The 26,728-nt window shown below is 49.7% G+C and overlaps 1 protein-coding gene across 4 annotated transcripts in view; it reads left to right on the forward strand.

The window, feature by feature from the left end:
• The window catches only part of SPATA13 (spermatogenesis associated 13), a 207,499-nt gene that overhangs the window by 107,648 nt on the left and 73,123 nt on the right, over positions 1–26,728 (forward strand). The window lies entirely within an intron of this gene.

The raw sequence follows: 26,728 nt of genomic DNA on the forward strand, positions 1-26,728 counted from the left end.
GCACCCTGTGAAGGAGACTAAGCTCGGGGAGATTAGGTAACTTGTTAAAAATCACCCAGAAAAGCTAATTTTCTTCACAGGACTGCTGTGAGAAGTTACATGAAGTACTAAGTGAAGAGTCACTAGCTGATTGATTTTTTTTTTTAAACGTATTAAAAATCATTCAGGGCTTCCCTGGTGGCGCAGTGGTTGCGGGTCCGCCTGCCGATGCGGGGGGCGGGTCCGGGAGGATCCCTCGTGCCGCGGAGCGGCTGGGTCCCTGGGCCATGGCCGCTGGGCCTGCGCGTCCGGAGCCTGTGCTCCGCAGCGGTGAGAAGCCCGCGTACCGCAAAAAAAAAACCCAACAAAAAAACCCCATTCAGTTTTATTAATTAACATATTAAGTTCCCACATAGCCTAAATAAACCTTTAACAATCCACCTGTGATTCTCTATCAAAATAAAGATTACAGGAATTCAGAAGGATTCTTGTTCTTCTGGTAGAATGATCTGAGAAATGTGTTTTCCATGGTTTACAAAATGGAGGCTAATCATTTAGTAAACAGGGATGTATTATACATTAATTTTATAACATCTTATGGAAGAGTTACCTATCCTTTTCTTGGATATCGATGAAGATGTATTTATTTCAAACATGCCAACTAATATTCAAGACTTCTATCTATTGATTTAGTGAATGTTTATCAGGATTTTAATGAACTACCATCTTTTTATCCTAAAAAGCAATTTAAAATTTAGAACGATCCTCTGTCTTAGTTGAATACAAAGAATGATTCCCTGAACGCTTAACTATAGGAATGTTTTAAATCAATGGCAGACATCATCTCCATTTAGATTTTCATTGTACCTTTTACATTACAGTGTCTTTAAACATCCATGGGGAAGTAGATATAAAAGATTCCCATCAAAAACCTGAGTTTACTTTTCACACTAGAAAGAAAAGCAGGTAGTAATTTGATAGTTGAATTATATTCATTATTGTTTTCAAATCACCTCATATATAATGACTGGCTCCTTTATTCATGGCAGTGTTGACTGCCACGTTTGAATGACTGATTTTGAATAGGTATCTGGTCTCTGTGCTCACTGTGAATGACTCATTTTGAGAAATCAGTGTTAAACTCATCTGAATGTTGAAATTCCCACAGAAAATCCTCTGGGAAGAAGTTTTGGTTCTACCCGAACCCAAATAGTCAGACTGCTTTTGTCCTGAAACCCAAACCATGCAGCTGAACAGAACCGCCCCTGTTGACTGGGTCACAGGTGGGCCCAGCTGTCACCTGTCCATACACCCACTGCCTGGTCCCAAGCAGGCACCCTCCCACGTACGGGAAAGAGGGGGAAAAGTACAGATAGGGCCGGCGGCATTGCCAAGATGATCACATTCTCGTTGTTGTTGCTGGTTAAGGTTTTTCTGGAGTGTATATTTAACTTGTTGATTTCTTTTCTCTCTGATGTGTAATTGTTGTTATACATTAACTTAACGCCGGGCAGCAGCATGAACCTACAAATCGCACTGGTGGGTTTTTGTGTTCTGCGCAGGACAAAGTTCAAAGCTCAGATAATTTCATGGTCTGAGCTCTCCTGCTGAGCGACCAGGACCTAAAATAAACTCATCCCTACTGTGGTGTGACCTCGGTGGTGGCCTTTTGAAGACTTGGAAAGGTAGGATGGGTCCAGTCTGCCGTTTTAAAATGAAATAGTTCTTTCGTTATCTTAATGGAGATCGGAGTTAAAGGAAAACCCATTGTTTTATTTTTGTTCTGAGTTGAAGGTCAAGTGGTAGCGTGTACCGAAAGTGCATTCGTTTTACATTATGTTTTGCTTCTCCAGGGGACCTACTCTGTAATTGTATTTATTACCAATTTGGGCATTTCCCCCCTTTATGTAACTTAATATAAGCCTTTCCTAATAATGGAGACCAGAGCACCTCACTGTGACGTGTGTTTGTGGTGCTGAGTAGATGCTAGTTTGTGTGACCAAAGAATGTACAGTAAATGCTTCTGCTTATAACTGTTCCCAGCACACCTGACAGGCACTAGGTAAAATTTTATTGCTCGCTCTGTGAAAGATTTTTTTCACAAGGGATTTTATTTATTGGCAACGTTCGGCCACGAGTATGATTTTTTTAGGCGCCTATAATTTAGATTTTTCTGATTCAAGGCTATAATTTACTCGAAAGCTACTTGGAAATCCATTCTGTAAGAAATAAACCAATGCAGAGAATTAAGGGACTGAGATGTGCAAGGGCCAAATTAAGTTAGGACTTTGATTTTACCTCTGGGAATAATTTACTTCCTCAATTTTGAGTCCATTAGTAGCCTGTCACTTTTGACATCATGATTATTGACAATTCTGCATATCTAGTCTTTGAATATGCTCTCATTTCAGAAACCTTCAGCAGATCATTGGTCTTAACATACAAGGCATGGCATTTTAGAGATCGTATGAGGCATTTTATTGAAAATTTCTGATTACCTGGATTTAACAGTTTCTTCCAGAGAAACAGAACTGAAATGAGAGAGCGAGAGAGACCCAGAAGTTGACTGGCTTTGAGGAATGAGCTCATACAGTTGCGGGGCTGGCAACAGCACAGTCTACGGGCAGCTCGCCAGGCTGGAGAGTCTAGCAGGAGCTGATGTCGCGGTCTTGCCCCGAAGGCAATCTTGAGGCTGAATCCCTTTCTCTTTGGTAGACGTCAGTCTTTTAAGGCCACCTACTGATTGGATGAGGCCCACCCACGTTGTGGAGGGTCCTGTCATCTGCTTGACTCAAAGTCTCCTGATTTAACTGTTCATCGTATTTTTAAAAAGTGCCTTCACAGCAACATCTAGACTAGCGTTTGACCAAATGACTGACACCATGGCCCAGCCAAGTGGACACGTGACATTAACCACGTGACACGTGACATTAACCATCACTGCCGCCAAGTGGACACGTGACATTAACCATCACCGCCGCCAAGTGGGGAGATATGGATGTGACAGTTTACCTGTGTGGACGATAAAAGGTTCTCTTTCCTCTACCTGCTCACATGATGTGGAGTTAATTTCAAAGTAAAAGTGGAAAATTAGAGAGCTGGGGAGTAACCACAGGAAAATTCAATGCTTCACCAGTGATGAGAAACGAGAAGTGTGACTGAGGATAGGAGGGGAGGACACGTCAAGGATATGCCAAGGTCATGTCCTGCGGGTGCAGGGGCCGAAAGCAGCCTTCAGACAGGGAAGGGCGTGCGAGTTGCAAGAGCGGCGGCGACAGCCCAGTAAAGGTGATGCCCCGGTGCCCCAGAGCCCCAGACCTGCACCCAGGTGGAAGCTCAACCACGCGCCCTGACTTAAGGCTCCAGCAGAAATGATTCTCGGTTGGCATCAGGGTCTGAGTCAGGCCGCTGTGCCCAGCCCCCTCGCTAGAGAGAAGTTACCTTTCAGGATCTTGCAGCCTTAAATTTCAGGAAGTGAAAGCAAAGCACAGTAATTGAGTGGGCACATTAATTTTCTGCATGGAAAACACAGGTTTTAGAGCGAAGGGCTCCACGGGGCAATTTGTTTGAAAGTGGGCAATAGAACTATTGGAAAAAATCCATCAAATGGAGAGAAAAAGAAAGCAATTCCAAGAGATAGGGTAGGAAATCGTAGTGCCTTTGGCTTCTGTGAGTCCTGGGGAAGTTCTAATTGGTTAATTTATCAAGAAAGCGATTCCGTTTCTACAGAGTCACCCTTCGTCTGCTGTTCAGTTAAAAGGGCCTTGGTGTGGGTCAGGTGGGTGGGAGCGGGTTTGTGCAAACGGAGCAGAATCAACAAAGAGCTTTGTATTAATCCTTTTCCTTCGGGAGGCCCTTCCCGCAGACGCCGAGCTCTACACTGTGACACTTTGGCAGCAAACTCCTTTTTTCAGAGCAGCGTCACCTGTGCTGTCACTGGTCACAGGCGTCCAGGCTTTCAGAGCCATGAATTCCTTCACTGTCCCAAGAAAGGGGAGAGTTCCAGGCCAGCCCAGACCTCTTCTTCTGAGGCCTCAGGGTGTGCGGGGGCCATGTCCAGAGGCCACTGAGCTCGCTGTGGCCCCCGAGGGTTCCGTGGCTGCCTTTCTGAGTGGCCGCAGCCGCCTCTGGTTCTAGCCAGCCGTGCTGCCAGTGTCCCTGCGGCCTCCTGCTACAGAGGTTTGACAGAGGCATGGAGAACAGCCACGCACCTCCTCCCCCTGCGTTTACTTCTCGTCGATATAATTTGACGTGCGCCACCCAGGTAGTGAAAGTACGCCCCAAGTTAAATGGCGGTCTCCGAAGTTTCAAATCGACGGCCTTTTCTCGGTACTCCTGGTTCTCTGCAGCCATGACCTGTCGATCGGCGTACTCGAAGCTCTGCCTGGTGGCCGTGCACCTGCCCGCCTGGCTCTGCCCTGCCGCCGCTCCGCAGCGCGCTGAGGGCACGTCCTTCCGCATGTGGGGCTCTGGAGCGCTCCTCCCTCTCAGCTGCAGCCGTTCACTCACTCCGCACATCCCGGGACACCGGGGTCTCTTGTGAGTCAGGAACCAGTTCTGTGCACGTCTGATGTGGCGGCAGAGCCCAGCCACCAGCTCTCAGCGCCGTGTCCCCTGCCTCGGGCTCCAGGGGACGGAGTTGGTCTGCCCACTGCCGGGGCATGGTGGGGCGGCGGGGAGCGCGGAGGGTGTGGCCGGGGAAGAGAGGCACGGGAGGCGGGTCTCAGGGGATTTTGAGAGGCTCCGTGGCCACAGAGGCCTCCGTGTGGGTGGGACAGCGCAGACCTGCGGAGACGCGGGCGGACCGAGGTCCCGAGCGTCCGCACGGGGTCGGATGAGAGCGTCCTGTTCTTCCTGCTGCTCGCTGAACACCCGGCTCGGAGCCTCGCACGTCCTGGGAGTTCCTTACGGTTTATGAAAGTCGGTGTGAGTCAGGGCGGCTGTGAACGATGAGGGCCTGAGGACCAGGCTGGGGAGGTTGACTTTCGACCCAGGAAGGGACGGGAGTGTGGAAGGTGCTGGCTGTGACTGGGGACACACTGTAGGACTTTTCCCTGAGGACATGGCATTGGGTGTGGAATGGATGGAGAGCAGGAAAATGATCACAGCTTTCGGTGAGAAGTAGCACAGCCCGAGGCAGGGGGTGTGGATGTGGACATGGACACAGAGACCTGGATGTGAGGGCGGGAGACAGGTGAGGACACGGCGGGGACGTGGGGTGTCCTCAAGCCATGGGTGTGGACAGCGGGGAGGACGGGCAGCGCGAGCAGGAGATGCTGGAGGTTTCCTTGTCTCGGGGGCTGCTGAGAAGAGGCCCTGGGTCCTGGTGGAGATGCTCCTGGTTCTTAGGAGAGTTCATCCCCGAGCAGGGAAGGGGGGGCACACGGAGCTGGAGAAATCCCCTTGTGGAGCAAAGGGCAGCCGATGAGGAGATGGATAGACGGGGAGCAGCGCCGGGTGGAGCAGCGGCCGGGGCGTCCCAGGAGCCTGGAGAAGAGTGGGGGGTCACGGCGTCCCCGGCTGCAGGGCAGTCGGGTGGGAGGTGAGGAGGGCGCCTTTGATTGGTGCCGGGCAGTAGCACGTCGGCAGTCGTATAGCAAGAGCGGTTTCCAAATGCAGCGAGGCGGCGGCAGGGTTAAAGGTGCAGCCGTTCACCCCCGGACAGTCCTCTGTCGAGGGCTCCGCGCGCAGACGCGTGCTGGGTGACGGAGCTACAGCGATGGGCAGCGCTTAGGCAGCCTGGTCCCTCGTAGCGTTTCCGGGCAGTGAGGTGAGATGAGTCATCAGGGAGCGGGGATCCGTTGAGAGAAGTCCAGACGGGAGGGGTCCTGAGGACCGTAGGAACACAGGAGAGGGGCGGGAATTGGAGAAGAGAGCGTGGGAGCCTCAGCTGTGCGAGCGTCTGGTCCATCTTCCCACCTACAGGCCCACGTTTTAGGCCCTGACGGCGCCTCATGGGTCTTCGCTGCCTCTGGTTACGTGGGCTCTGGCAGCTTCCCCCGAACATGGAGAGGGTCCTCGAAGAACAGATTCTAGAGCGGTGAGACCCCAGTGGTACATGGAGCTGAAATGCCCGTTATGTCGGGCGAGTGCCCGTAGACGCGGTGGTTTAAATGTGCATGTCTAGGTGTCCTGAACTTTTGTCATTCAGAACAGGATTTTTTTTTTTAAAGAACAGAAAGGAAAGCTCACGTAGCTAACATCACGCTGAGATTTCTCTTTCCCTTCTGGCCTGCAAGAGCAGGGCAGGACCTGGAGAGGAGAGTCCGGGCCCTTTGCTGGAGGCGGAGCAGCCCTGCGAGAGTCGGGACGTGGCCGGCGGGGGGACGCGGCTGTTGATATTGCGGTAGTTGTTTCCTGTGGACATCTGAGTCGTTCACGGACCGTGGCATTGGATCGCTGATTTTTCTTCCAACCTCCCCCTCCCGTGACTTTTGAAAAGACAGTTACTTCACGTCTTCTTAACCTGTGACCGTTTTCGAACTGTGGTCCTTTGATGACTGCATCGGTGACATTCAGACTGAGTTGGCCACTGTGCTAAGTTGGGTTTCTTCCGTGGCCGAATCACTTGTATGCTGTTTAAAAATTCTACCTGCTTAAGGTATGTGGAGTCTTGGCTTCACCGGCTGGGTGTGAGTCAATGATTTCGTCTGTACTGTCCAAGGACAGCTGCAAGATGTTTGCCTGTTGGAGCAGGAGGTAAACCAGTGCACCTTGTAAGGGTGAATTACGGCTAAATTTGTGGAAAGAAGGCAGTGTAGCTTTCTGAAAGTTTCCCCATCCCCTCCCTCCAGCGCCAGCCTCTGGCAACCACTGGTCTGCTTTCAGTCTCCATGGACTTGCCTGTTCTCGACATTTCATAGAAATGGGATCACATGGTATATGGACTGTCGAGACTGGCCTCTGTCACTTAGGATAATATTTTCAGTGTTCATCCACGTGTAGCATGTATTAGTGCTTCTTCTTTGGCCAAATAGTATTCAGATCTACGGGTACATTATATTTGGTTTATTCGTGCATCAGTGGGTGGACATGTGGTTTGTTTCCACTTTTTTAACTCTTAGGAATAATGTTGCTATAAACATTCATGCACAAGTCTTTGTGTAGACATGTTTGCGATTCTCTTGGGTAGACACCTAGGAGTGGAATTGCTGGGTCGTATGATAACTTTGTATTTGAGGAACTGCCCAACTGCTTTCTAAAGTGGCTGCGCCATTTTACATCCCCAGCTGCAGTGTAGGAGGGCTCTGATTTCTCCACATCTTTGTCAACACTTGTTATTGTCGAGAACAATACGGTATTCTAGCAAACTCCTAATTTTTCAGGCACTGATTATCTGTGAGGTGGGTTTTCTAGGATTTTGGTTTCTCTTTCTTTCTTTGTCTTCCAAGCAACTGACCTGTTGGTTTCACTTCAACAATATCTAGTTTCACTTCCCTGGGGATAGGGGGGACCGTGGGAGAAGTTAAACTGGTTAATGTAGGTACATATTAACACCTGTTAACAAGTTGGCCAGAAAGGTTTAAGGAGAAAGGCTGACTGTGTTAGCTTACATGATATTTTGGATTAATGTCAAGTAGCTCTCTGTAGGACCGGGGCTGTGTCCTGAGGTACTGTGATAATTTGTAAATTTTGTGTCTTCTTTAATGCAAATATTGAAAATTAATTATTTTCTGTATTATCTGAATGATTATATTATCCCCTATATTATTATTATTATCCCCTATTATATTATCCCCTATATATTATCCCCTATATTATTATTATTCCCTATATTATTATCCCCTATATTATTATCCCCTATATTATATATATTATCCCCTATAATATTCTATATTATCCCCACTGTATAGGGGAAACTGCAACTTAATTTTATCGCCTCCGTTTGCATTTGAATTTAATTTCTTGGTGCCAAGAAATTCAACTAAAGTGGCGGTACTTAATTTCATGCAGGGTTTTCAAGACACCTAAAGGGGTCTGGGGTAATATTTCCAAGAGCTTCCTGTGTTACTCAAATGTGGTGAGGGGGTGTCATGGTCAGTACCTCTCCGATGTTTTCCGTGAAGCCCCCGTAACGATGGTGAGCTGGAAGACACACTCGCTCCAACGGGGTGAAGGCTTGGCGTCAAGAGGTCCTTCGCCAGCGAACGTCACTGCGAGCTGTCAACTCCGGTCTTTAACAGTCGCGGAGTTTACATTCTGTCTCATCATGGTCACAGAATAGATAACTGACATTTATCTTACTATAAAACCCAGTCTTAAAAAACAAAAGATCAAATAAAAATCGCTGCGCCTTCCCACAGCACACTAGAAAAGCTCCAGTTTACATAGAGCACGTTTTTACTCCACGCCATTCATTTATTTAATAAATGTTTATTGGTCGCTGAACTAGGGATAAAAAAGTATAGAGATATTATCCCTAATTTTTCTCTTGAAGGATTTCTTTTTTTTAATCTGGATTTTTAAAAATTGATGTATAGTTGATTTACATTGTTGTGTTAGCTTCAGGTATACAGCAAAGTGATTCAGTTATATATGTGTGTGTGTGTGTGTGTGTGTGTGTGTATTCTTTTTCAGATTCTTTTCCCTTATAGGTTATTACAAAATACATACTGAATATAGTTCTCTGTACTATACAGTAGGTTTTTGCTAGTTATCTATTTTATAGATAGCAGTGTGTATATGTTAGTCCTTAAAGGTCCTACAAGGTACTTAAGGAAACATCATTAAGATCTGATAGAAGAAATCAAGTCAACATGAAATGAAAACGACGCAGGGATGCTGTGGAGGAGATGTGGGGGCCGGGGGCTTAAATATTCGTGACTAAGTCATTGAAGATGACAGTTCACGGCTGAAAGGACCTGAGTTTGTGTTCCAAGTTCTCATGCTGGCTCTGTGACTTCTGTCAAGCGACCTGCTCGTTCTAAGCATCCCTTTGCTTCCCCCAAGGGATCAGGCATGGTTAAGTTCTTATTGGAAATTTCTGGAACCGGGACCGTGCTGAGAGGCAGTGTGGTGTGGAGAAGAGAGAAGGTCAGGCTGCTCTCCTGTCAGTGCCCAGCTTGGGCCTCCTGCTGGGAGCCCTGGACCCCCTGTGTGTCCCAGGACCCACTGTCCTCTGGGTGAAATGAAGGTAATTAGAGCTGCGCGTGGAGCAGAAACGAGCGACCAGACTGCACGGATCTTGCATCCGTGGGGGCATCCGGTGTGGAATCGGGAGGGTGAGCAGAGCAGAGGGACATTTCCAAAAGCTCTAGAAGCGAAGCAGGTCCATGTACCGAACTGCAATATAACATCAATAATAGCAGCGCAGGAAAATGAGAGAGAAAGATGGAAGGCACCTAGCGGGTAGAAAATCCCGAAAAGGAGATGGGAGTTTTGAGGATCACCACTCGGGGTCATGGCTTTTAAAGAGTGGAGTAAAGACGGCAGCTCATTTTTTTTTTTTTTTTTTTTTTTTTTTTTGCGGTACGCGGGCCTCTCACTGCTGCGGCCTCTCCCATTGCGGAGCACAGGCTCCGGACGCACAGGCTCGGCGGCCATGACTCATGGGCCCAGCCGCTCCGCGGCATCTGCGATCTTCCCGGAGCGGGGCACGAACCCGTGTCCCCTGCATCGGCAGGCGGACTCTCAACCACTGCGCCACCAGGGAAGCCCGGCAGCTCATTTTTAAAACAATTCTGGTTTCCTCTTTGCCTGTTTGTTCAAACACACGGATCGTCTGATACAATGTCTGGCGGTTAATGTTCAATAAGTGTTATTTGCTCTCTAAAGAAATCGGCAGATGAGTAGGAATCAGCGTATTTTAAGAGACAATAATAGGCATGATTTCTAAATTAGACTAGAGTACTGGATTATCTAGAAAAAGAGAACCAGTTTGAGGAGAAAGAGTCCAGGTTGAACTAAGCAACCAGTTGCCTGTGTAGGTGGGCAGTGATCAGATATATTGGAAAAGTGGAACTTGGTTATTTAGAAATCTTAACTTTGTGATAAAACTTTTTGTTGTTTTTGTTTTTATTATAACTGCTACAAAATCGACAATATTTGTATTATAAAACAGTTAAGAGTATATGATAACAGTGACAAAAACTGTGACATAACACAGACTCAGCAGAAGGTTATAAAGATGAAAAGAGTAATGGGACAGTGGTGGCAATATAGTTTAAATGTATCAAGGTACAATTTTCAAAGTGTTAAAACATGACTAGCCCACAGAGCCATTGTGAGCTTGTGTGAAAGACATCTAGCTGGTGAGTGAGGGCAGGGGGCTGGGGTGGCGGCGCTGAGGATCAGAGCATTAGACCGTCTGGCAGGAAAGGTTGAAAGGTTTGCTAAGTTGGAGACAAGACCAGTTAATGCCTTACAGGCAGTAAAACCGTGACCTTTTCTGCATGGCAGAAATGATCTGCATCTCTACTGGCCACAGATAATCTGCAAATTAATCTGTAACTTACCAGATCAGCACAAAATAGCACGTCAAAATAAGGCACATTCTCCTAGAGAATGAAATGGCCTTTGGGTGGTCCTGTTGGAGCCGCTGTGGTGTGAAAGGTGCCACCCTTTGCTGGGTTTCCATTTCCGGATGTTTAAAATGTGTATAAGGATTAGAGAGGGACCATTAATATCACTGAAATTACCAGGATGCCTGGGACTCGGCGTGCACGGGGCGTCCTGGGGGACAAGCCGCCCAGTGACATGTACTCGGTTTCCTGGAAGCAGAGCCCTTGTTCTTCCAGCTCCTCCCCTCGCCCACCCCATCCTCTCCTCTTCACTTGTTTTGTTTCTAAACTGACTGTGCTCAGTGTCAGGTCCTCACAGCCTCCCTGCCCCCGAACAGGCAGGGACTCAGGAATAAAGCAGCAGGCCTATTTCAGAGACAGATGGCTTTGCTGGTTGTTCCAGAAACAAGAAAAAAATGGCTAGCGGTCTCTCAAACCCTTTGTCATGAAATCCTTTAGACTCAGTAACAACGTTGCAGGCGTCTCCCACCGGGGCCTGGGTACGTGTGGTTCGATGCCCGGTTAAGTCTGCTGAAGTGGGGTCTGGGGTCACCGTGGAAGCATCGTGCTTGTCTCATTCTTGGGGCAGCTCAGTTCACGCTGGTTTCCTAAGTTAAGTCTTGCGGGAACTTAAAACTGGCCGTCTGCTTCAGCAAGTGAGCAGGTGCATTTGTTCCAGTCTCTTCTCCTTGTCCTTGCTCTGCAAAGCCCGGAGTTGTGTGGCCTGTCCCACCTGTGGTCACGAGGATGTGGACACTGGGAGGTGACGGGGGCTCAGCACAGTCAGAAGAGGTTTAATCAAGTGATGACCCGAGGGTGTGCGCGGTGGGCGGCACCCTCCCCAGAGGGCCCTGGCTGCAGTTTATGGAAGGATTGTAATTTTAGGAGATATACGTATTTTCAGGATCACAAAACTGTAAAGGTGGAGGAAACCTCAGAGGCGATGCATCCAGCCCCCAGGCCCTCTGCGGTCTGTGGCCGCTGGGCCGTCCTGGGGGCTAGACGCATGTTCCCGATTCCTTGATTGTTCGTAAATTCTTTGTTCCAGAAGGAAAGCAACCATATTCTATGCACTGATTCTCCCAGAGGGTGCACGTGTGAGTAAATCTGTACTCCTTCCCTAGGAAAATCCCTAAAATTTGTGTTAAAAGCTGAGTATCCCAGGATCCTTCTACTGTTTGTGAAAGGCCGTGGGTACTAGGTCATTGTCCAAACCAATCTGTAGTGTGTCTGTTCTTTTAAGATGTGGTGCTTAGAACTGGATGTATTATCCCAGGTTAACTGGCCAGGGTACGGGTTAGGGGAGGGCTGGGAAAGACCGTTGCCTCTTTGATCGAGCTCGGTTCCTATCCTGTGCGTGGAGGTGAACGTACTGGAATTTCTGAGAGTCGCGTGACAATGTCGGATCACAGTGGCCACCCGGCTTTCTACATCTTTGGGTTCTTTGTGTCAAGTGGTCCCATCTTAGCCATGTATAGGTAATTTTTAAACCTGATTTTTTAAAACCGTGAATAGTTATGATGGTAAGCAACACCATTAATAATAATATAGGAGTTTCATCAGACAGAAAGAGTAGCATGATGGTTACTAGCCTAGCACCGGAGTCAGACTGTCTGTGGGTTCAAATCCTATCTCCTTTGTTTATTACTATATGACCTTGAGATAATTCAGTGGGACTGTGCCTGTAGGGTACTTCCCAGGGCTCCTGGCGCTGGCCCATGATCTGAATGGGAGCGGTTATTCTCTTCGCCCAGCTCCTCTGAGCTCTCAACAGGCATTTTGCTATTTACCCAACTCCAACTTGAAGAATACCACTCTTTTCCCCCTTTTTCTAGATGGGGGAACTGTGTCACTTGTTCAGGGCTGTATGGCTGTTGAATCTGCAGTAGGAATTCGAACACAGGTCTGTCTGATGCCAGGTGATTGGTACAGCTACTTAGTCCTATTAGATTATATGTTTTGGTTTTTTTTGTTTTTTACGGTACGCGGGCCTCTCACTGCTGTGGCCTCTCCCGTTGAGGAGCACAGGCTCCGGACGCGCAGGCCCAGCGGCCATGGCTCACGGGCCCAGCCGCTCCGCGGCATGTGGGCTCTTCCCGGACCGGGGCACGAACCCGTGTCCCCTGCATCGGCAGGCGGACTCTCAACCACTGCGCCACCAGGGAAGCCCTATAGGTTATTTTTATTAGTATTTGCTGACTCATCCTTCTAACACTGGTATATCTTCCAAAAGATGACTTCATTAAATATTTAACTTATACAAAGAATCTTTGTAACATGTGTAAGTTTAACAACCCCTCCTGAGAGGTAACCGTCACTCTGAATTTTGGGCTTATCACTCCTTAGCTTTTCATTATTGGTTTTCCGCACAGATAAATACTCCTCAGTAATACTTTACTCTTCATAATTTCCTAGTTGAATAAGCATAACGTATGAGCTGTGACTATAAGGCAGTTGTTTCTCCTGCTCCCCGTGGGGCCTGTGAATTAATTCTGTGCTGCTTTCCTCCATGAAAACCCAGCTAGGTCCCCTGACTCTCCCTGTCACCTGTGGGTCATAAAATCTCACAGTCACTTCCAGTTTAAACAAACTACTCACTTCTGCAATTAAAATGCTCGGTTTCGTGTAATAACCCAGCTTTAACCTTGTGATAAAATCGAGGCTCTTGACCTGGCCCCTCCCTGTCCCCCTCCACCCAGAATATGGCAGGTACCCCAACCCTTGCTCTTTCGTGTGAACGTTACAGTCAGCAGGTCGGGGGGACACGCACAGAGTTTGGACGTTGATGACGGTTCTTGAGTCTTGGTGATGCAGTGGTCCTGGTTCTCCCCTTACAAGACCTTGTGCCTGATCGCCGACTCAGGGGGCAGGTCTCCGGGCGCCTGCCTGGATGAGCGGGGCCTCTGCGTCGTACGCAAAGCTCTCAGGTGGTAAGGGTCTGTGTCACTGGCTTGACCGTCCCACTTACTAAGCAGCTCTTTATTTCTTTATGTTTTAAATTTAGACCCTTTTTTAGAGTGCTTTTAGGTTTACAGAAAAATTGATCGGCAAGTACAGTGTTCTCAAATACCCCTCTGCCTGACATACGGTTTCTCCCTGATGGTGACATCTCACATCGGCCTGGCACAGTTGTTCCAATCTGCAAGCTGACACTGACGCCTTGTCATCACCCAGGGTCCATGGTGTGTTTACATTGGGGTTCACTCTTGGGGTTGTCCATTCTGCGTCTGCACGAGTGCATAGTGACAAGTATCCACCATGACAGCATCACACAGAGTGGTTTCACCGTCTGAAAAATCCTCTGTGCTCTGCCTGTCCCTCCCTCCCTCCCCTTAACCCCTGGGAACCACTGATGTGTTGTCTCCATGGCTGTGCCTTCTCCAGGATGTCATACAGTTGGGACTGTCCAGTATGTGGCTTTTTGGGATTGGCTTCTTTCACTTAGCTTTACGCTTTGAGGGTTTCTCCATGGTTTTTTTCCCCAAATGGCTGCTGGCCCCGCTCTTTTTAGCACTGAATACTACGCTGTCATCTGGATGCACCGCAGTTCGTTTCTCTAGTCACCCCCTGAAGATCATCTTGATTGTTTGCAAGTTTTGGCGACTGTGAATAAAACTGCTGTAAACGTGTCAGCTATTTCGGTTTGTTCTCTTGGGTAAAATGAGACATCGGACAAAGCTCTTTATTGCTTCCAACTCTCGGAAATCCCGTCTGTGAAGACGGCTGAAGAACTAGGAACAGGACCAGGAGGGTGGGAGACACTGTGGTCCCCAAGAGGAGGGGCCGCGGGAGGGGAAGAAGGGGGAAACAGGGGCTGGATGGAGCCCCGAGCATGAAGATGAGGACGAAGTCTTTTAAAATGGAAAACAAACCCCAGAGCAGCAGACGGTGGAGGTGGGGGAGCTCTGGGGGCTGCTGGGTTTACGGGACTAGTTTTCAGCCTGTCACCGATGTCACGCGTGGAGCTGCCCAGGAGGGCCTGGGACGTGGGCAGACGTGCTGAATGCTCCTGCTTAGCGGGGCGGGGGTTGAGGGTGGGGTCGCAGCAGCTGAAACACAGCAGCCCCGCCGTCCGGGCCCCGGCGCCCACGCGGGCACCCCGTCTCGATGCCCAGGCAGATGGTCCCTCTTGTGCGCACGCCCGGAGGGCCCGCCGGCCTGGGAGCCTGGCTTTCAGAGGAGAAGCATTGGTTCACACCCGGTTCTGAGAGCTCTTGGTCGCTTTGCTGTGAGGGTCTCTCTCGTGGCTTCTTCGCTGCTGGTCACAGGAAGGTCACAGGAAGGGAGGTCGCTCTCCTGTGTAATTTAGGAAGTCCACACAGGCAGACACTGAGCAATCAAAATCTTCGTTTTAAAGCCCCTGAAAAGAGTGTTGCAAGCACCGTCAGGAGAGAGGCCTTTCCTGAGGCCGTTGGTCATGAGGACGGAAACCTGTGACTCTTCTGAGCTGGGGACTCGGGAAGCCACTGTGGCTCTTTGGACCGAAATACATGCTCTGGGTACTTAGAGTAAATACACGCTTTGCCTTGAATCATGTGTCTAAATCCTCTTCAGGATGTTTATTAGACTGTGCCCGAGGCCATTATGCTTAATATCATCAACTTTGTGCTTTTAACAGCTTTACTGATACAGTCTACATACCATAAAATTCACTCACTGCAATTGTACGATTCAGCTATTTTTAGTAAGTTTTACAGAACTGAGCAACCATCGTCCCCAGAAGAACCCTCGTGGCCATGTTTAGTCACTGCTTGTTTCCTCCCCAGCCCCCGGCTACGGCCCTCGACTTGCTGGGTAGGGTCACCCTTCCGGGACACCTCAGTGTCGCCAGAAGCCGACAGCATGCCATCTCCGTGCCGTCTGCCTTCACTTCGCCCTTTAAGGCTTCATTTAGCTTTTGAAGGCTGTCCATGTTGTAGTAACATTTATTTTTATACAGTTACAATAAGTAACTCTATAATACTTGACTCCTATATTCTTTGCTACATCTGAGTGTATTCTCCCTTTTAAAAGATAATCACTTTGCTGTGTGTTTGCAAGTTTGTTTCTTAATTCTTCCAGGACTCAGTTTCAGAAGGACGTGAATAATTGCACTGTGGAGAAGAGTTTGATCTTCCTTTGACGGGGCCCCCGAGCCCTCTTTTGGTTGTAAAGCGGCACAGTCACCCTAAATAGGTGGCCAACAGCCGTCAATATTTTGCCCATGATCATAAAGGGGTGCTGGTCCCACAGGGAACAGCACGTTCTTGAGACCAGCCCAGGGACAAGTGTCTCTTCTGCACCCGAGCGGACGGGGCACCCAGCCAGCAAGCTCGTAGAGCCCAGTCCTGGGCCGGCGGGTGTGCAGCCAGCACAGTCCCTAGACCCCACCCCAGCACTGGCCTCCATCAGAGACCTAATAAGTTCCTGTATTTTAGCCTCACCTGTACTTTGAGGTACAATATTAGAATGCTGCTGTGACTTTGTGTGTGCAAATTGGGGAAGAAAGTTAAAATTGGGGTTTAATACCTGAAGGGAGTAGGAGGAAGGATCTCGCAAAGTAACAGACAACAGGCTGCTACTCCTGTCAGAAGACACAGGGGGGGACCCTGACAGCTCTCATTAGACCGGTTTTGTCTTTTGTTCTGCGTCTCCACTTACACCTCTAATGACTGGACAGCAGAGATTTTCATGCGCAAAGGTGACAAAGCCCCGCGCCGGAGGCGAGAACAGCGTAGGGACTCCACCAGTTTTGTGAGCTAAAGCACCCCCGAGCGTGTCCACTCTGGCCGTGGAGTAGCTGAGAAGGGAGTCGTAAACCCTCACTCATTTAGGAGTTAGTAAACGGCCCCTAGAGTCACGCACGGGTTTATTCTGTGAGGGTTCCGAAGAGCACACGTGTGGAGTTGGCTCTTTGCAGGGGACCCTTCTGGGCAGGATGTATATGGGTGCCTGGCCATCCTCATCCCTCAGCAGGAAAGGAAGCCATGCCAACACTGCAGCTTTTTCCACCTTTTTCTCAGTTCATCACAGAGACACGAGCTTCGCTTCATTGTCTGTTTTGGTGACGAGTCGGGTGTCAGATTCAGCAAAGGGCAGACGTCCCTGGCCCTTTGCATGGTTTCCCTGAATTCCGTTGTCAAGGATGGGCCATGGGTCCCTGTGTGGGTCTCCGTGTGTGACCAGTGGGTGACAGTCACGTGTGTTGGAAGAGCCTGATCTCAGTAACGTGGGGCCTTCCCTTCACTCCAGGGCCAGTTCCTAAGGTGAGAATTGGGATAGGGAATTGCTTGCCACTTAAATTCAGTGGCCCCCTCCAAGTTTCAGACTTATTTCTCATTTCTCTTGGTAGAGAGGTGGGAAAAGAAGCCAGAAGGATTTTTTTGGATGTTAACAGTGCCCAGTTACTTCAGGAGAAGGACCTGGCAGTCTCTCCCGCAGGGTAAGGTTACTTTGAAGGCATCCGGACTCAGTGTTTACACGGAGGCCCTGGATGTTTCATCAGATATTCATTGAGCTGCTGATAGCTGCCGGACACGCTGTGTCCACGTGGACGCGAAGGACGACGAGGACGGGCCCGTCCTCAAGGACACATGCATGTTTCTGAGCGAGCCACTCCCAGAGGCAGTCCTGAAGGCCCCGTCGGGGGAGGTGCTGTCCAGGCTGCTCTCTGCCGCGAGCAGGTTAGACCCTGGTCCAGAGGGTCCCAAACTTCCTTATTAGTCCATGTGTCCTGGTTTCTCAGCAAGTCTCTCGTGCAGCCCCTCGGCCAAAAGAAACACCTAAATATTCCATTTATTAAGTAGTTTTTAACTAGCCATCCAAAGAAGGCTGTTTCTAAGTGTAGAGAGAGAAGAAAATTAGAAATTTCAGAAATTCGTGTGCTTGGTTTAGTTTGAAGGCAAGCAGGAGTCGCAACATGAATACACACTTTTCGTTGAAGACTGGATATAGGGGGGTTTTTAACCTCAAGTTTTACAAAATTATGTGGAAAATGCAGTATTCCCAGAAAATAGGAATCTCTGATGATGTTTTTCTTGTTTTCTGGACAAGATTACAATCTCCTGCAGAACAGGCCTGTGTGGACCTTGGCGTCAGTACCGGTGAGCTCTCAGCACACACACAGGGACCTGTAATGACAGCGATAGACTCAGTGAGAAATGTCCCAACCCTAACCGAGGGGATCAGGAGCTATCCTTAGGGCCAAGGCAGACTTAGGAATTCAGCTTGAAAATGCAGTGTGATCGCAAAAACATCAACAGTAATTGTCGTAAAGGCCCCCGTTCCTGTTTCTCTGTTAAAACCCAGTTAGGTTCTCAGTTGTCTCCGGAGGACAGGGGCTTTGACTTCATTTAATTTCTAATTTTAGAAGATTGGTTGAAACTCAGTTGCCACACTTAAGGCGTGGGGCGAGGGAATGAAAGACGGAAAGACGGTTCTTGTCGAGGTCAAGTCAGCAAAGTAAAATGCGGACCTTTGTCAGGTGCTCCCACCTTCCATCAGCTTCAGTTCTGGCACTGATGTCACGTCTGAAGGAGCCCGTCCAGGTGTCATAACGATGCAGACTTCATTGCTTGTTTAATCGTGTGTCTCCCCAGTGGGATAAAGGTCTGTGGTGGCTGAGACGGTGTCTGCTGTTCCCCTCCCTCCTCCTCTGTCTGTCCCGACACCAGTCAGACAGGAGGGATCAGGGGAACCTCCTGGAATGATTGAAGGAACGGATGATGATGGCCTCACATGAGGTTCTTTCTTGTTACGAGATGACGTTTCAGAACAAGCCGCAGGAAGTCCACTGAAATGGAAGCCACCGGTGCCGCTTTCTAATCCTCTGCACGCAGGTGATGCCATTACCTGCACGTGGCCCTGAGCTGCTTGTGTCCCCGCCCGGAAGCAGTGAGGAGAGAGTTCTGCCAAAGCACAGTTTCCTGCATCAGAGCGTTCGGTCTAGGAGGGATGACGGGGGCTGCTGTATCATTACAGTTCTGAAACGATTGTTAGCAAAGAAATGAACCAGCAGACTTGGGCAGGGTGTTTTTTTTGCAGGGGACATGTGAGGAGTCCAAGGACAGCCCACCTGTTCCCAGTACCACAGAGGGGCTTTCCCATCCTTCTTCTACTTCTGCTACCATACGAGCCCGTAAGCCAAAGAGATCAGGTTCCTCTTTTTAGTAATTCCTATTATGAATTGAGTATAATACACTAATAATTAACGATCATTAATATAGCGAGCACATTCCTTACTATTGGTAACATAGTTTATTTACATTAGGAATTAAGATGATAGACTCTTACAAGAAAATGTGTTTTAAATTCTGAACCATTGACTTCTACATTGACATTTAGAATACCACGTGTCCCAATTGGAGATGTCAGTTACTTACAAGTCATAGTCAGGGTTGAAAGGAGTCCTGAAGCATATATTATCCATCTGTAGGGAGAAAAGATAGAACTAGTTTAAAAATGAAATAATGGCATTTCCCCCACATCCACGTTTAGACATCCCTTCTCCGGTCCTTCATTGCGGGCTGGCAGTGACCTTTGACCCGGCAGGCTGGCTGGAGGGTGGAGGAGGAGCTCCGATCTTGGATCACAAAGCAGTGACCTGTGCAGGTGGGGCCTTTTCTGCACCCCCATGGACCCCGTGGGAGATGCTGCTGTTGCCTCAGTCCAGATTCGCCTGTAAGAGGCTTACGTCCATTGAATTTCCAACGGAGAAGTATTGCGCTTCTTTTTGATCTATAAATTTGATGTAGAATTCCATTTCCTGTTTACCTGTTTCACATTAACCTATAACGATAAAACTTATTCTTCACAGGGAGAGGTGTCCTGTTACGAGCGGGACTGATATTCCAATGAAAATATTCTGTTTAGGATGCATTTGCGTCTCCTGAAAACCTGTGAGGTGCTCTCAGGGGTGTTGGGATCCTGTTACCCCAGCCCGGGGACCCCCTAACTCTCTGAGGCTGGTCTTACCGAGGAACGCGCCTGGCTTTGTCTGTGGTCACCGGGTCCTTTGCAGCGGCTCTTGGGGGCGGGGCGGGGAGCAGACCTGTGTCCTTTCCTGGTCGCCTGGGGCTCACCTTCCCCGAGCCTCCTGGGGAGTCCCCCCACCTTGCTCATATCCCCCCTTCCTCCACTCTCCTTATTTTAGGTTCAAGATAGTTCCGTCTTTGTCATTCTTGAGGTTTTTTTAGCACCTAGACTGGTTTTGAACTTTTCATGAAAGACAGAATATAATGCTCGTTTCATGTTAGGTCCTCCGAGCATCTGACATATTTAGAACCTTATTAAGCTTTGTGGCAAGGGAGCTGTGTCAGTGGGGTGTGATGCCGGGGTTTTCCTGAGTCTGACACATGCTCCTGTCTTCCGTTGGGCTTCCAGAAGCTTCTGACATGAGAGAGCTAGAAGCATCCCGTCGGGTGAACGGGGCTGGGAGTGGGACGGAGCCACCTGGTGGCCAGTGTCCCCACGGGCAGAGCTGGAGGCTGGCTGAGGGTGGGGGTGTGAGAGCCCGCGGGTTAGGGGGACAGGCGGGGGCGGAGGTCAGAGCAGACCCTGGGAGGAGAGGAAGATGCCCGCGGGCTGCGTCTACGGGACGGAGCACGTCGCACGGCCTGTCTCCTGCACTAGTAGGGGGTGGGCTAGTAGAGAGAGTGGACACAGGAGGGGTGTCACCTATCACTGTCCAGTGAGAGCTTGGTGTGCGCAACCCCGGGAGTGGTGCCCTTCCTGTAGCAGGGGCCCTTGGCAAAGAAGCCGAGCGATGGAGCGGGCCATACGATCCCATGGAAGCTTCTGGCCCAAGTCTTTGTCGTAGAGAGAATGGTAAAACCCCGAGGCTGCCGAGGAGCTCTCCTGAGCTGCCTGCGAGTCCCTTTTCGAAGGACAAACGTGAGCTGAGAAGTTGGCACTGAGCGAGGGCCTGAGATGCGTGTGGCGTTTTCCTCCATCAAGGTTTCCTCGCCCTGGGGGCCGGTTGGCCCTCTGAGCCACAGGAGAGTGAGGCCGGGGCCCCCTGAGTAGAGGAGGTCTCCTTTGTGCTCGAGCACAGTGTCTGAGGCCCTCAGCATCCCTTCTTCAAGCCTCAGAGGGGCCACTGATGTCCCCTGGGGCGGGCTCGTCACAACAGCCCCTCCTCGAACAGAGTGGCCCCAGCGCAGCTCCTGTGGGGCTGCCCCCCCCCAACTGTGGAGGCATGGGTGCGGGTGCCTGCTGGTTGCCACTGCTCCATTCACGTTGGTACCCGGGGTGCCTCTTGTGGGATGACGTCTGTGAAACGACAGCCAGACGTCAGTTCGGTTCGAAGACGACGTTTAAATTTGACAAACAAGGCATTTCAGCAGCTGCTTTGCTGTGAACACTGTGAGGGTGCGGGATGCCGACTGAACAGAGCAGGGGAGGGTGTTTTCTGGACCCCTGTCCGTAGTGATGGCAGGACGTGCTGCTCCCACACCCCCTAAACTGAGACCTAATTGGATGGAAACGGAGTGGAAGGCTGATCTTGTTTCCTCCAAAAGGCAGTGTTATCAACTGGGGTTCTATGCCCAGAAAGACATTTTATGCAAAAAGACAAAACCAAAAACCTTGAGCGGTAACGTAAGTTCAGGGAAAACACACCACCAACATATATACCCTTATAAATGGTTTTTATAATGCTGGGTATACAAGCTGTGTTGATCGTTGGAGCCTGCGTGCAGCCTGCGGGGTGAGCCCAGGGACGCACAGCTCCAGATTTCCGCTAAACGGCCTCTCGCAAGCAGAAACGTTGCTTTTGCTCCAGTGACCTTCAAAGTGCCTTCAAGATTAGGGCCACCCATCTGGAAAACTTTCTTTACTCTGAACCGTCAGTGCAGGGGAGGCCCCGTTGCTGTGGTGACATCCTTTGTGGCATTGGCTGCTGGCATGACGTAGTCCTCACCGAGAACTTGGGAGGTTACTGCTGCAGACTTACCGTGAGAAGGATGGGGGCTGGGGAACAGGTGCAGGAACCCCGGGGTTTAGAGTAGGGGGCAGGACGCGGGGTTCAGAGGCTGGCACTCCGCTGAGCGTTGAGATCACAGCCAGGAAGCACAGCTCAGGTGCAGACCTACCCTAGCACGCCTGGCTAGACCTGCCCACCCCTGACTCCAGAGACCAAAGGAAGGTTTTCCTCTCTTTGGCCTAAGGCCTGCCTTTGCAGACCCTCAGAATTGACAAAGCAAACATCCATTCCCTACTGGGAAACCCCATTCTCACGTGCAGGAACGCGGTTTAGCCTAGTAACCCAGATAAGGCCAGCCAGCCCGTCACACCTTGTATAGAATCGACACCCTTCCCAGAGATACAGTGACCCAGTCTTGTCCGAGCTACGGTTTTATGTATACTTTCAGTTTTAGACACTTAAATGATTGGGTATTTAAATGAAGGCAGAGCTCTGCTCTGTTGAAGCATCCTCCCCCGTCTTCACCTGGAGAGGCCCCAAGGATGCCACGTCCATGGGGGAAGGACAGTCTTCCTTTGAGATGTGGACACCGGGGTCGAAAGGGAGAGGGAGAGGGTTTTGTATTAAGGACCGGGCAGTGGGGAAAGGAACTTCATCCTTGGAACTAGAACCCACCATTGAATCTTAGATGCATTTTCCTATGGAAATGTTATAAATTATGTTTAAATTCACTATATTATCGGTTAAATGTAGTTTGGTGGACAGAGTCTATGGGGAAATAGATTGCCCGTAAGTAACCCTTTAGAATACAACCTGTTCATAAGGTGTGGATGCTAGAATTTGAACTCCCGGTCAGAGTCTTGATTCCAGCAAGGTTCTGGGAAAGATTTTGGAATGAATAAAGAGAAGGAAAGGACCTACCAGGAAGGGAAAGGGGAGGATAAAACAGGCAGGCTCAGCAAACGACAGTGCTGAACATCCTACAATGCACAGGCCAGCCTCACAGCTGAGGAGGATCTGGCCCTGGATGTGCAAGAGGAGGGAGTTCCCATCCCTCATTAGTCAGTCACTGGCTGGAGCAGAGGATGCAGAGTTCAATAAGACCTGGTCTCTGCCTTCAAAGAACTTTTTAACCTCACCGGAGTTGCATGGAGAGAGCAGACAGAGAGACCAGAGTTGCAGAGCACCGTGGCAAGTGCTGAAACAGCAGCTCCCACGGGAGCCCACAGAGGACGGGCATCTGAGTTGGGGAGGAAGGAGAGAGAGCCTCCAGGGAAGAGCTGATTTGAGTTAGAGACAGGCGGGGCACATGTTTATCTGTGAGGAAAAGAGAAGCATCTCTAGACGTTCCAAAGAGACCCTAACTGAGGGATTATTTTGCTCAGCTGAGAAACGAGAGAAGCCAGAAGAGCTCAGATGGACAGTAGGAGGAAGGTGCTGTCTCCCGAGGCTGGAGAGAAAGGGGGGGCCAGGTGCCAGTGCCCCACCCCCCCGCACAGGAGCGAGGACCGGCAGGGACCCCAGCAGGAGTGGCAGCTAAGGAGGGGCACAGCAGCTTCTGGATGAGCCCCAGCAGCGGCCCAGGCAGAGGGGATGCCCCGTCATCTCCCTTCTTCCCGCACACGGCGTCTCCCGCCCGTGCTTCCCAATGGCCAACCTGACCGGGAGCCATTGGTCAGGGGAGCCTGGGGACCGTGGTCCCCTAATACAGAGAGACAAGAATGTCTGCGAAAGGCTCTGAGAGCCAGTGAGGAAACGGCCCAGAGCATGGCAGTGCGAGGGACTGTGGCTGTAAGTCACTCGGCATCCCTAGAGGGAAAGGTATGGCATGCTGGGCTGAGACGTGACACTTCTGAGGTCTGGAGGCAGCCAGCATCCCTAGATGAAGTGGCACGTGTCCGTCTGCACTCTGGGAAGGACACTGCGGCTGAATGGGGGGTGAGTTAGACCGCAGGACAGGGGACTTGTCAGGGAAGCCTTCCAGGTGGACGCACTGGTGGCGGGGGGCCAGACCAGGATTGTCGAGATGCACAGTGTAATCTCTTAGGCTAACCACTGAGGTCTGGCGGGAAAGGAAGAGGGCTAGGGTGACCCTGGGGCTTGGCCAGTACGTCCCCTGCTGCCCAGTGCTTTCACCTGTCGTAGCTTGACCAAGGGTCCTCATCTTTACGGTTAGGAGCTGGACGTTCCCTGAGGCCATATTCTGCCGTGCTGTGATTCCAGGCTCCGTGCTTTCACCCCTTTAGCATGCAGATTTCAGTGTTCGCTTCCAGTGTCACATTTCCTATAATTTACCCGAACATGTAACGAAAACCTCGTTTGTACATCAGCCTGGTATGTATTCCTGAATTTCAAATTCAAGTACCAGTTCTTATTTAAAAATGACTGGTCATGGTTGTTTTCAGAGAATTCTCATGACGAATGAAAAGAAATGTTCCCTTCTAAAGTTCAAACAATCCAGAATCCAGCTGCTAGACAATGGATTTCACAATATTCCCATCTAAAATTCTTGTAGTTCTGTTCATAAATATCTCTGGCTGAGCTCCCACAATTTACAAGACTTGCTACAAAACCACTGATTGAATTGCAACCCTTGTTAGTGAATAGAGGTCAAAGTATTAGTTCTAAATAATGCAAGTTGGTATGTTACTCGGAAATTCCAGGAAAAGCTTTCTTCCGTGATTTTCCGTTTCGTTCCAAGCAGCAGACAACAGTCACGTTGTTCGTGGAATAGTAAGTCACTGGTCTTTTAAAAGCATGTTGCCCCAATTAGAAACTCAGATATGAATGTATTTTACTGGGTCTGTATCCTAAGACTTATATAAGCTTTAAGTACATACTTAGACTTTTGAGTGTTGTAAAAATGTGAACATCTTCACATTGGAATGATATGGTGGTACGTAATGAGGAATTGTTAGCCTTGGTACCGTTATTGACAAGGCAGGATAACAGATACAAAATTCATATCCAGATAAACTTAAATAATCTTGGTGTGCAAAGCACAGTTCTTACTCTCAAAGAGTTAATGGTCTTGTTCTGAAGGCAGCCACGTCAACTTGTTAAAATGATAAATATAGATCAGTATAATATGCTTTTATAAAACAATCTGGTGATATGCCTGGAACCCACAGAGTAAGGGGTCTAATTCACTTTAGGGGGAGCAGCAAGGGATTCTCAAAGAAGGTGACAGACATCTGCAGACGGTCTCAGAGGTAGACTAAGGGGAGGTAGGTTTTTCTAAAGCTGTTTTCACCGAGTTTCCACTCTTACATTACATCGATCCATCCTTCCAACTACGTTGTTCTCCTTAATGTAGGGTGAACAGTCATCCCGCTTTGCCGCGAACTTTCCTGGTTTCACCCTGAGAGTCCCATAACCTGGAGGACGCCCCATCCGTGGGCCAACTGGGACAGCCGGGCACCCGAACTTACTGCCCCCCAATCTTCCTGTACCCATGGCATTTTCCCCCTAGAATGGGCAGTCACCTTGTCACTGCCTTGAATTTATCATGGGGCCTACACCCATCCAACACAGGCCACCAGAGGCTCATGAATTGACTGGTTGTTTGAGATGCACATAAACGTCGGCACCTCTTAGTTTATAGACGATGCTGAAGCACAGGTTACTGAAATGACTTTACTCAAGATTCAGGCGGCAGTTCAGACCTAGACCTGGCCCCTGGTCCTCCACAGACCATTCTCAAACCACCCAGCAGCAAAGCAACCCTTCCCTGCACCCCTTGCGCCCTTAGGGTCAGCTTAACAGTTGGGTCCTTGGTTATAGACGGTCTCATAGCGCCCTCTGGTGGTGGTGTCAGTATGTTGTCTTCGTCCAGCCAGATGACAGGGCAGGGATCCTGTCTGTCCTGGGTTCAGGGCAGGTCATAACAAGACTATTATTACGTAATGTGCAGTCAGTGGACTTGACAGTTGGCACAGACCATCCGCTTCATTTCAAGATTGTGACAAGCTGCAACAACCCTCATGCCCTGTCCCTCCCAGAGCAGGTGAGGATGGACGGGTGATGCTGGGTGTTGGATTCATTCTGCAGCTGGTTGTAGGTTTCACATCCACCCTCGGCGCCGGGATGATGTGAGATTTTACTGATATGGTTCATTCAAATGCAACCTACAGCTCTCCGGGCTCCTCATGCCTCTGTTTGAACATTAGACTGCAGAGGGCATGTGGGCACCCCATCCACCTTCTGATGAGCGGAACTGGGTAAGTGGACATCAGAAAGGCTCCAGGGTCTACATCCGTGTAGCCTCCCTGGTCCTGGATGGAATCAACGCTTTAACCATGATTCTCCCTGGAAATCCCTCCTCAGTGGGCACAAGGTAGGGGCAAGTGAAAATGAACCCATCAGAGAATTTGGAGAGAAGCAGCAGATGAGACCTCTTTGCATGAGATTTTTTTTCTGCATGTGAGAGGAATAAGCCAAATTGGGGCCTCACCTCAAGGTCTTTATACAACTTGCTCCTTCTCTTCTGCCTTTAATGTTGCCTCCGGAATAACGGCCTTGACTGCCGTCGTGAGGGCTTCCGGGATCTGACTTAAGTCCGGGTTATGTCATAAGGCACTGAACTTGGAGTCATGCCTGCGTTCAAATCCCATCTCTGCCTCTGTCTTTGTTCATTAGTTTGAAGCAGTGAAGAAGCGCGTAGGCTTTGGGGTGGGGGAGCCGCAGGACCCCCAGATGAATTACCTAACCTGCCCAAGCGTCCATTTGATTGTGTATGAAATGGAAGTCATTCGGTTGACCTTGTAGGTTTGCATGACTACTCAGTGTCATGATGTTTTGAAAGCACTTAGTACAGGGGCCTGACATGTAAGCACTTCATAAATGGTGGCCTTTTCGGGTTATGATCAGACTCTTCCCTCCCTCCCTCCCTCCCTCCCTTCCTCCCTCCCTCCCTCCCTTCCTTCCTTCCTCCCTCCCTTCGCTATCGTTCATTGAGTGCAGGGGAGCACGCTAGCCCTTGAGGGCTGATGGGCAAAAGCTGAGGGAGCAGCATTTGTACCTGGGGGAGAGCACAGACACAGGTGTACAGTGGGCTTCTGGGTCTGAGGGAGCAAGGTAGACGGTGCGGGTATTTGTTTAATTTGAATTTCTGTGTCTGAATTTCTAATGTTTCAGTATTATCCTCACCTCCACTCCCCAGCCAGTTATGGAGTCCTCTGACAGAGGCACTTCTAATGCCGTTTCCTTCACAGAGCCTGACCTGAGGCCACCGCAGCGTGGTCCCTCCTGCTCTTGTGGCCCTGTGGCGCTTTGTAGCTCAGTCATTAGCGTTTTGGGGTAATCTGTAGACAATATGCAGCTAAAAGTGTCTTGGTCTCCATCACAACGC

This window comes from Pseudorca crassidens, chromosome 18 (genome assembly GCF_039906515.1).
Source record: "Pseudorca crassidens isolate mPseCra1 chromosome 18, mPseCra1.hap1, whole genome shotgun sequence".
Classification (NCBI taxonomy): Eukaryota; Metazoa; Chordata; class Mammalia; order Artiodactyla; family Delphinidae; genus Pseudorca; species Pseudorca crassidens.